Source organism: Durio zibethinus, chromosome 4, assembly GCF_047325235.1.
Source record: "Durio zibethinus cultivar Kanyao isolate XHJ-2024 chromosome 4, ASM4732523v1, whole genome shotgun sequence".
Lineage (NCBI taxonomy): Eukaryota > Viridiplantae > Streptophyta > Magnoliopsida > Malvales > Malvaceae > Durio > Durio zibethinus.
The window spans coordinates 17913623-17924430 of NC_143165.1; the positions used below are offsets into that span (position 1 = coordinate 17913623).

Here is a 10808-nt window from a genome sequence, read left to right on the forward strand (position 1 = left end):
TTAAGCTTAATAATCAAGCAACCAATTTTGACCTTAAGACTTAAACCATTGCAAGATCAATGGCTTAGAATGAATATAGTGTAAAATTTTACTTTTAGTGTAATTGTCTTGATGGGAAAAGACTATTTTGCTTCCATTAGTGCATGATTTTCTTAAAAGTTTATGACCCAATATTTATTCTTGTGATTTTAATGCATCAAAATTCATAAAATAATATTTAATCATGATCTGAAGCATTTCATGAAAAACCAACTTTGGAAAGGTTAAATTAAAAAATATCACTAAAGGGCATTTTGATCATTTCAACCTTTTCGAGGTGTTATCAGGGCTTTTAATGCATCAAAATTCATAAAATAAATTCAAAACATGATCTAGAGCTTTTCACAAAAAACTGACATTAAAAAGGTCAAATTATGAAAATACCATTAGAAGGCATTTTGTTAATTTCAAACTTTTTAAGGTGCCATCAAGGTTTTTAATATATCAAATTCATGAAATAATATCAAAGCATGATTTGGAGCATTTTTACAAAAAATTAACCTCGAGAAGATCAAATTACGAAAATACCTCTAAAGGGTATTTTAATAATTTTAAACTTTTTGATGTGCAATCAGGGTTTTTAATGCATTAAAGTTTATGAAATAATATCAAAGTATAATATAAAGCTTTTCATAAAAAAATGATCTCAAAAGATCAAATTACAAAAATATCCTTAAAAGGTATTTTGGTGATTTTATTCTTTTTGAGGTGCAATCATGGTTTTCAATGCCTCACAATCACAATTTTATTAATCCTAAGCCTTAATAATCCTATTCAGTTGTGAATTCCAAGGGTTGACCCAAGTTCAACAAAGTTTGATCAATTTTGATCAAATTTGACTTTGTTTGATCGTGTTTGATCAAGTTGGACTACGAGGCATTGGGGTCAATTGAATCCAAAATTCAATTTTAAAAATTCATCAATCTTAAGGAAATGTTGGACATGAACTGAGCTTGACTTTAAAAGCATCACAATTGGCTAAAATATGCTCGGATAAAATCAGAGTTTATAGCACCAAAGCTTGGTAGCAGTGCATTAGACCCTACCGGTATCATGGGAGATGGAGGTAAGGAGTCGATTAGAAACTACAAATAAAAATCCAAGCTTTGTGTTAAACAAAACAATATGAATAATAGACTATAAAGTAAATCGAATTTAAAAAACGTAAACTTTTTTTAGAAAGGGTGACCTACATGATCTTTTTTACCATATCGAGGTCTTCATAGGCATTTTTCATGGAGCAACACTCCATGTTGATAGCAGCCCTTTCCAAGATATGTTAGAGCTTGACCATAGGCTTTGAAAGATAGGCCTCAATTTTTGACCTCTTTTGAGGCCTTTGAGCCATGCTCTTTCACTTGAGCTTCTAAAGCTCAACAAGGCATTTACCATCGACCTAGCCTTAAAAAGTTGGTGGATTAATTATTTTTATCCCTTTTTAGGGGGTATTAAGTTGAGAAAGGGTTGACTTTGGCTTTTTCAAAAATACCGAGCCTATTATTTATTTCTTAAACCTCCTCAATCTTCTCTATACAAAGGAATAAAACCTTTCAATTTTTTGTTGAGCTTAAATAGTTGGCAAAAATTCTTTTGGAGGGATGAGCAATCACGTAAAACCAACTTTTATCATGAAGGTGCTTCTACATCATAAAAAAACTCTTTAAATAAAGGGATAAAAAGAACTAAACCTAGCTCTTTACAAAGAATAATAAATCCTATTATATACAAAAAAAAATTTGGGATAAACTAAGTGATAGTCAAATTATAAGATAAAAGAAGCTCTATTATAAAAAAAATTAAAAAAAAACCTAAGGCTAGCCACTATAGACTCTCAATACACCCATATCTTGTTAGAGTCTAGGGAGTGGTAATATAGTCATCGAAGTTTAGCACTATTATACTGTACCCTTAACAAGAAAGTCAGATTTGACCTTTACTGTAAAAACATGATGAATCGAGTACAAATTGGGATAGTTTTCAAGATTGACTCTACCTTTTAAGCTCTTTATCATTTCTTTTAAGATTATACCAAAGGGGTAAGGAATGTAGAAAAAGGTGAGGGCTTCATCATCATTATTGTCAATGACCTCTACCTCTTATTACCTTTTCCCTCTTTTTTAGCCTGGTTAGAGCCCTTCACCTACTTAGAACTTTGAGCATATTCGACAACAGAAGTCTTATTACTTGGCTGCTCGACTTTGGAAGAGGGAGCAGGCCTTTAAGATTGAATAAGAGTTAGGATCTCTACAACATCAGAGGAAACAAAAGATGAAAAAAAGTGAAAAGACTCTTCAGACTTAGAAGATGAGCCGGAGCTAGACTTTGAGCTCAAGTTATTGGATCATTAGGAAAAAAGAAATGACAAAAAGGATAAGATAGGTAAGGATAGTTTGTAGGGAACAAAGAAAGAGAAAAGAAGGTCAAATAGAAGAATTGAATTGACCATGGCTAGTGGGGAGGTCAAAATCAACTATGGCCAAAAGCTCGTTCATCCCATGATAAACCTTTCCCCTCTTGCTTGGGCATTGTCCTCAATCTATTTTTGCTTTCAATAAATAACAAATTTAACCAGTTGGTAGCTTGACGATAGTCCCTTCCTGTAATGACAGAAAAGACCTAATCATCCAAACAAAAAGCCTCATGGCTGAGTTGACCTTTCCTTACTTATACTTTAAAGTTATCAAATATGCTAAAATCTCAAGACGTAATGAAAGAATGAAACATATCAAAGACTTTTAAAATAAAAAGGTCAAATGAAAAAAGGCTAGAATTTTTAGAGGTCGATTAAATCTGGTCGACTTGAGAGTTGGAAGATTGGGTAATAAAGATCCAAAGTCCCAAATTAGATAAATGCACCCAGATTGAACTATGTTACCATAATGGTTATGAAGGATGACCATTTATATTCTCAGCCTTGATTCATTTAACTACCAAAATTTCTCTTTTTTTAGTACATATAAATTCAAATGAATATGCACAAGGTGCATATCGGTTATTTTATTGCAAAACTCATTATGTAGAACCTATTGTACTGCATCAGTTGTACACTCATAGCATATCATATTTCTCATGACCTATTACAAAGAAAATTAGCAAGTGTCAATCAACCTTTAAAGTCATGAGATAATGAACAAATTACAAATATTACAAGCGTGAGTTAGTCATATTAATGCATGTTGGCAACATCACCGTGACCTAAACAATACTACTACCTTGTGTATGTCAATACTCATTGCTCACTACCTTGGCAAAACAAGGTTGGGACAATTATCGAATAAAATTTTCAAAACCCATGCTCAATTAATAGCTCGACTTTTCAAGGACAAATTGGCCCACCTCATGGTTATCAATTTGATACTTCAGACTGCTTGATTGGGGAACAAAATGTTAGGGATATTTTTAGGTCCAAAGGGCAAAAGAAACTTTTTACCTCTTAGTGTAAGTCAACTAACAATCAATGGTCCATTGGTCATTTTAGACGAGTTGACATGCCAAGTTGACCTAAATCTATGAGTTCACATAAGCAAGGCCACCTTAGCAATCTACATACTAAACCCTTCCAAGATGCTAACTTGTCACATCTTGAGTGGATAGTCAACTGTCTTGTTAACTTAGACTTACTAGGTCAACTCAATTCCCTATGGCTGACCTTGGGCAACCTAAGCTACCCAAGACCTTCCATTTCATAGGTATAAATAACACCATTCAAGTGCCTTTTAATTTATCTTGTTTCCATACACTTTCATACTATTTCCTTCTTTTTTGATCCTAATGTTGATCTCTAACTTGAGCATTGGACCATAAAAATTGAGATCACGATCCGCTTTTGTTGTTAACCATTCCTTTTTTCTCTCTTGTGTTCTCAGGGTTTTACCTTTTTAGGACAACTTAATACAAACAACCATCATCTTTATCTGATGTCACAAATTTCATAAGAACGAGAGGCCTTTGCCTAATAAATCTCCAACAACAACTATGTTGGCAAATAGCTAAAGGTCAAACTCAAATGAACATAAAAAAGAACCTTAAATCTTAATTACAAATTAGGTTATATAGAGAAGAAATGTATGGCTAACTTAACAACCATGACAACAATCCAAAAGGGTTTTGGATTGGAAAATTAATTTGTGAAAGAATTGCTTTTTGTTTTGGAAAAAATTCATTTTGAAATTAGATATGATAGAAGAACAAATGGATGGACAAACAAGAGGTAGTTATAGTTGCGAATGAGAAGCAAACTCCTAAAATAAATGATGGCTTCCCTTTTCCCAAATGGAATATATATGTTTTAATTGATGACTTTAAAATTTTGTAAAATCCCCATGCAAGAAACCACTCTCATCTCAGTTAACTTCAATTATAAAAAAATTAGTATTTAATCAAATTATTATAAATATTAAAACTTCAGGATGAAAAAAGGGAGCATCCTGGCAGATACAGTTAAACCAGGAGGATAATTCCGTCATTTGGTGATAATACGGATCGGGCATTGCTGCAATGCACAGCGAGTGCTTTTTAAAATTGCAAATTGTGTGCGGGACATAACACTTACACTTCACAAACAAAAAAAAAAAAAGTAAACTGGACTGTCTCTCTCTCTCTTTCTTCCTGTCATTGTTATCTCCACAAAATGCTCGTACACCGTCCAAAATATCTTGACCATCTTCAAAAAGAGCGAATTTGGAAACCGTAAAATATTGACAAGCTAAATTACTTATATGCCCTTATTAGGTGATTCGGGACGGATGAAATCAAGGGGCGAAGCCAGTAAAAATATTGAAAAAGTGGACAAAGAGTAATTCTGTTATGTGTTTGTTTTAATAGTTTTCGGAACTCTTTCTCTTTTTCTTACGCTTCACTTCGGCCCGCTCTTTTTCCCTCCAATTCTTTGTAAACCCACTCCACTTCATCGTCCATTTCTCAAATTCCCTCCTCCCCCTTTTCCTGTCTCTCCAAACAATACAAAAGGAAATCTCTCTCGCGCTGCGCCAAAGAAAAAATCAGGGGTGTTCTTCAAAGTTTCAGGTGATCGTCAAATTTACGCGATTTCAATGAATTTTACTCAATTGCTTTTTTCTGGTGTTTTGGTTCGATATCACTGCATTTTTAATCGTTTTCTGCTTTTTCAAGCTTCAGTACTTTCATCGCAAATGCTAAACTACAACGGTTCAACTGTCTATGGCGACCTCGCAGCCAAAAAACCAAACGATCACCAGAGCAACGGAGTTTACTCTTCCTCCACCACCTCCTCCTCCGCTGCCGCCGCCACTTTCTTCTCTTTCTACCATCCCCGCCTCCTCATGCAACAACATCAAGATATGATCAACCGCCACAGCCTCTGCTCACGCGCCTCCACGAAGCTGCAAAAGAAAACGAGGCACTACGCCAAGAGAATACCGCTTTGCGATTTGTCAACCGTAACCTCAACAAGCAACTTAGCGCACTGATCCAAGCCTCTGTTCAGAATCACTTCGCATCGTCTGATTACAGCACGACGCCGTTCGAGTTGGTGAATGCATTGCAAGGGCTTTGTCTCGGTGGTGGCAGCGTAGGAGAGGAAGAGGTTTCTGATAAGAGTCCGACGAGCATGATGGATGGTGCGGTGGATGTGGAGAGATTTATGTTGCCTAAGAGCATATCTGTTAGGTCTAATGGATATCTGAAGATGATGAGTACTCAAGCCGCAGCTGCGAGTCGTCGTGGTGAAAAAACTCCGGGACCAACTCGACCTGGAAATGCCTCTCAACTCAGTGGAGAGGTGAGTTTATTATTCTTACTCTGTTGTTGATGTAAATTCCTGATTGCTATGTTTTATTTCTAGAGCTATGTTTATTTGTCGTAGTAGTTATATTACCATTCGCATTTAGTATAATATTTAATAAAAATATTATACTAAATGCGAATAGTAACAGGAATACATTTGATTCTTGTTATTCTTAGTTCTTAAAATGGAAGGGCTGACTAATATTTTTAGGTGAATGTGCAACAGAAGGTGTACGTGCAAGGAGGGAAGGAAGAGGAAGAGCCACTTGAACTGGAGGTGTACAACCAAGGCATGTTCAAGACTGAACTCTGCAACAAATGGCAAGACACTGGTGCCTGTCCATACGGTGACCACTGCCAGTTTGCTCATGGTATTGAAGAGCTCCGCCCTGTAATCCGCCACCCTTGCTACAAGACTGAGGTTTGCAGAATGGTCCTTGCTGGTGATGTCTGTCCCTATGGCCATCGATGCCATTTTCGCCATGCACTTACTGAACAGGAGAAGTTCATGAGCCACCTCAAGCCCAGGACCAGGTAAAGCTTGGGTGGTCATCATACCAGTTAGTTGCTGTAGAGACCGATGTTTGTACTTCATATTAATCTTGAACCCCAAATTTGTTAAAAATAATATGCTTAATGTAGGAAATTTATAGGTACGGTGAAGGTATGTAAAATTTGAATAATTAGAATCACAGAAAAGAAGTTAGGGAAGATGGGAGATTGCTAGAGGCTTTGTTGATCGGTAGGAGGGAGATTTTTTGAGGTTATTAGAGATATTCTTTCTTTTAATATTCTTGTTTCTTTAAGTATGACATGAAAGCATGACACTTGCTTGGGATGTTTGGTGCAGAGCCAACCAACAGTGCAACAAAATTAAAAAAAAATGAAAACATTAAAACATTAATTGTAATGATGTTCTTTGATTCTGGCAAAGTAAGCATCTGCTGTTTGGAGTCAATGTTTAAGTGATTAGATTTGGCATAAACGTACATAACGTTTGCTTTTAAGGTCTCTCTGAGCACAATATTTATATCAGTTGCTTGGCAATCTCGAGTAATGGAATTTTGAATTTTGACAACAACATGGCCTTGATGGATAAGGTTGGTTTGTTGGTTCCTATGTATATATATATATATGTATATATTAGCTAGCTAACACCTCTCGGCTCCTAACTTTCTCCATCATCACAGCAATAGTGATATATATATTTTTTGGTAAGATAGTGATATATATATATATATATATATATATATGGGAATATAGCTAATACTCCAGTCTTTTATTATTGAAGTCTTTTAATAAGCTAATACTAAACACAATACCTTTTACATCTGAAAATTCTAAATATGTGGGAACTTTAAATATGTATAGGAAAACTGATTCATATTGAAGAAAAGTAAAGCTGTGGATTCACCTTTTTTGGTAATATAATGAACTAATTACACATGTTCCTTTTTTTTTTTTTGGGGGGGGGGGAGGGGGAGGGGGAGGAGTGGGTTCTTTATTTCTGAATAAGATTTGGAACTCTAGGTAGCTTGTATAATAAGTTAGTACATAGTTGTCTCATATAGAACTCATGAGTTTTTCAAGCTAGTAATAAAACCACTTAAAAACCAGGCTATACATATCATATATATGTGTGTGTCACGCTAGTACAGATCATATCTGCTTTTAATTTTTAACCCTAGCTTTGAGGCTGCTGCATCTTGTTATGTATCATACTAGGTATGAATTTTTTTTTTTTTTTTTGGTATTTGAGAAGGAAGGAATTGAATTTTGATCATTGTATCCATGTACAGCTTGATATGGAAATTTTTAATAAATTCGTTCTTGTATCCTATCTGGTTACACAAACTTGTGTCACTCGTGCTTATCAAGAGTTTAATAACAGACAGAATCTGGATGGAAAGACTCATAGCGCTTGTGTCCTATTCAATTGTATATTATTCATGTTATATTTATAATACAATGTTACATAATAAATATAAAAAATTACATATTTGAATACATATGAATGAGATACAAAGAATAATATACAATTGAATATATACGAATGAGATACAGAGAATAGTATACAAATGAATTTAAATTTATTACAAGTTTCCATCTTCATCAGCTTTGATATTGTCTGGATTTTTTTTTTAAATCAGTTTTACCTCCACTAATAACGCCTACTTTTATATTTGGATTAAAGATAATATTAGTATAATTGATTCTTATTTTGAAATAACAAAACATTAAGTTAAATAAATTTTATTAAGATATATTTAGTAAATATTTTTAAATAATATTATTTTTAGTACTAAATAAATACTAGTGATATTTGAAATGAAAAATATTTAAGAAAATGGTTTTGGACTTTGAAAAGATTTAATTAGTACAGGATTCTTATATTTTATTATTTTTTTGATATTAAATAAATAATATATTTTTTAAAGTGATATTTCAAGTGAAAATATCTTGGAAAAATGCTTTGAATTAAAAAAAAAAAATTTTTGCTAATAAATTTTCAAATGAAAAATGATTTAAGACGAAAAAACAAGCTTCTTTCCTAATTGAAAACATGTTTTATACAAATTTGGGAATGATCAATCCCCTTGTGGGTAGGATCGATTCTCTTTGCATAGAAACTAGAAGTTATGGTAAAAATCTAAAATGGATCAATCCATTTAAAAATGGTTTGATTAGTTTTCAAAAAATGGATTGATCCCCTAAAAATGAATTGATTGATTTTTTATATAGAATGGTCTTAAATTTGAAAATTATGAAAATAGATCTATCCTTTTTTATAATGGATTGATTAGTTTTAAGGCTACCAAAATGGATTGATACCTTATAAAAAAAGATCGATTGGTTTTCTACACATAACGCAAATTGATTTCAAAACTACCAAAATGGATCAATCCTCTCTAAAAATGAACTGATTGGTTTTCAAATGGATCGATTGGCATACCAAGGCTACACATCATGCCTAAATGCCATCAACTGATTATCAGGAAAACTCTCATTAATGCTCAAATCACTATCGGTATTGCCATTGTCTAACCTAGAAAGATGATCAACCATATAGATTTATGATCCTTGCTTAATTTCTAAATCAAATTTTAGAAGTAGGAGAATCCACCTAATCAACCTAGGCTTCGCATCTTTGTTAGACATGAGAAACCTAATAGCAACATGATTAGTGTAAACTATGACTTTAAAACCAATGAGATAAGAGCAAAATTTATCAAAAGTAAAGATAAACGCTAACAACTCTTTCTCAATAGTTGTATAGTTTAATTAAGCTTTGTTCAAAGTTTTGTTTGGATAATATATTGCATGAAATTGCTTTCCTATCTTTTACCCTAAAACATCTTCTACTATATAGTCACTAGCATCATAGAAGCTTAAATGGTAAATCCCAATTAGGTGCTACAATGACTGGAGTAGTAATTAGCTTTTCTTTAATCACCTTGAAAGCATGCATGCATTCATCATCAAAATAAAGCTTCACCTTCTTTTTCAACAACTTGCATAAGGTTTAGAGATCTTGAAAAAATTCTTAATAAACCTCCTATAAAACCCTACATGTCCAAGAAAACTCATAGTACCTTTAATTAAAGTTGGAGGTAGAAGTCTCTCTATGGTCTCAATCTTAACTCTATCCACTACTTTCTGGTAAAACAAACCTTATGACCTAGTACTGTCTCTTTTCTCACATGAAATGACACATTTCTCAATTAAGTATTAAGTTTGTCTCTTCGCACATATTTAAAATTAGAGTTAGATGAGCAAGAGACATCTCAAAGCTATAACATATAGAGAAATCATCCATTGAAACCTCTAAGAAATCCAATACCATGCTAGAAAATATAGCCATCATACATCTTTGAAATGTAGTTAGGGCATTACATAGTCTAAATGGCATTCTCTTTAAGGCAAAGGTTCCAAAAGGATATGTAAAAGTCATTTTCTCCTGATTCTTAGATGCTATAGATATTTGATTATACTCAAAATATCCATCAAGAAAGCTATAAAACTCATGTTTGGATAGCCTATCCAACATCTGATCAATGAAGTGCAAACTTTTCATCCAATCACAATCCTAATGGGTATCAACTTATTATTTTCATTCGACGCTAAAGTCATCCCACCTTTTTTTGGCATACATTGGATTGGACTAACTTATGAGCTATCCAAGATTGGATATATGATTCTCACGTCAAGCCATTTAATGATTCCTTTCGTAACAACTTCTTTCAAGGCTAGATTCATATGACATTGAAGCTCTATGGTTAGTTTATATCTATCCTCTATTAGAATTTTATGTGTGCAAAAAGATGGACTAATTTTTCTAATATCAACTATGGACCACCTTATAGCTAACTTATGCTATTTCAAAATAGATAACAAATGGGCCTTTTGATCATCAGTGAAGGAAGCTATAATGATCACAAGCAAAGGATCATCATCTCCTAGGTAGGCATACCTAAGTTGTAAGGGTAATAGTTTAAGCTCTAAAATTAGTGGCTCTACAAAGGTGGATTTTAGCACTTTAAGGATAGACTCCAAAACATCTAAAGGCTCATTATTGGTAGGTGCAAATTGAAATGTAGAGACCATGACTATATCTTTATCATCATCATTATCTAAATCTATGTCTACTACATCATTGACCTCGAGAGGTTTCTTTAGGTGAGAAATCAGATGCACAATCTAAAAAACATCATCCACTATGCTGCTAAACACCTCTATCCTAGAACACTCATCAAAATCATCAAGATACTTCAAAGCTTTAAAAACATTAAATATGACCTTTAGATCCTAGACTCTTATAGTCAACTATCTTTTTTATACAACTATGATAGCTCTATTAGTAGCTAAAAAAGGTATCTATAAAATGATTGGGATCTCATGATCAACCTCTATGTCTAAAACTACAAAATCAGCAAGAAAAATGAATTTTTTTACCCTAACTAGTACATCATCTACTATCCTTTTTGGGTATTTCAGTAAACAATCAG

General features: G+C 33.4%; 1 pseudogene; it reads left to right on the plus strand.

Annotated features, from left to right (window-relative positions):
- Positions 1-4873: 4873 nt before the first annotated feature.
- Positions 4874-6600, plus strand: LOC111288176 (zinc finger CCCH domain-containing protein 15-like; annotated as a pseudogene).
- Positions 6601-10808: the final 4208 nt, after the last annotated feature.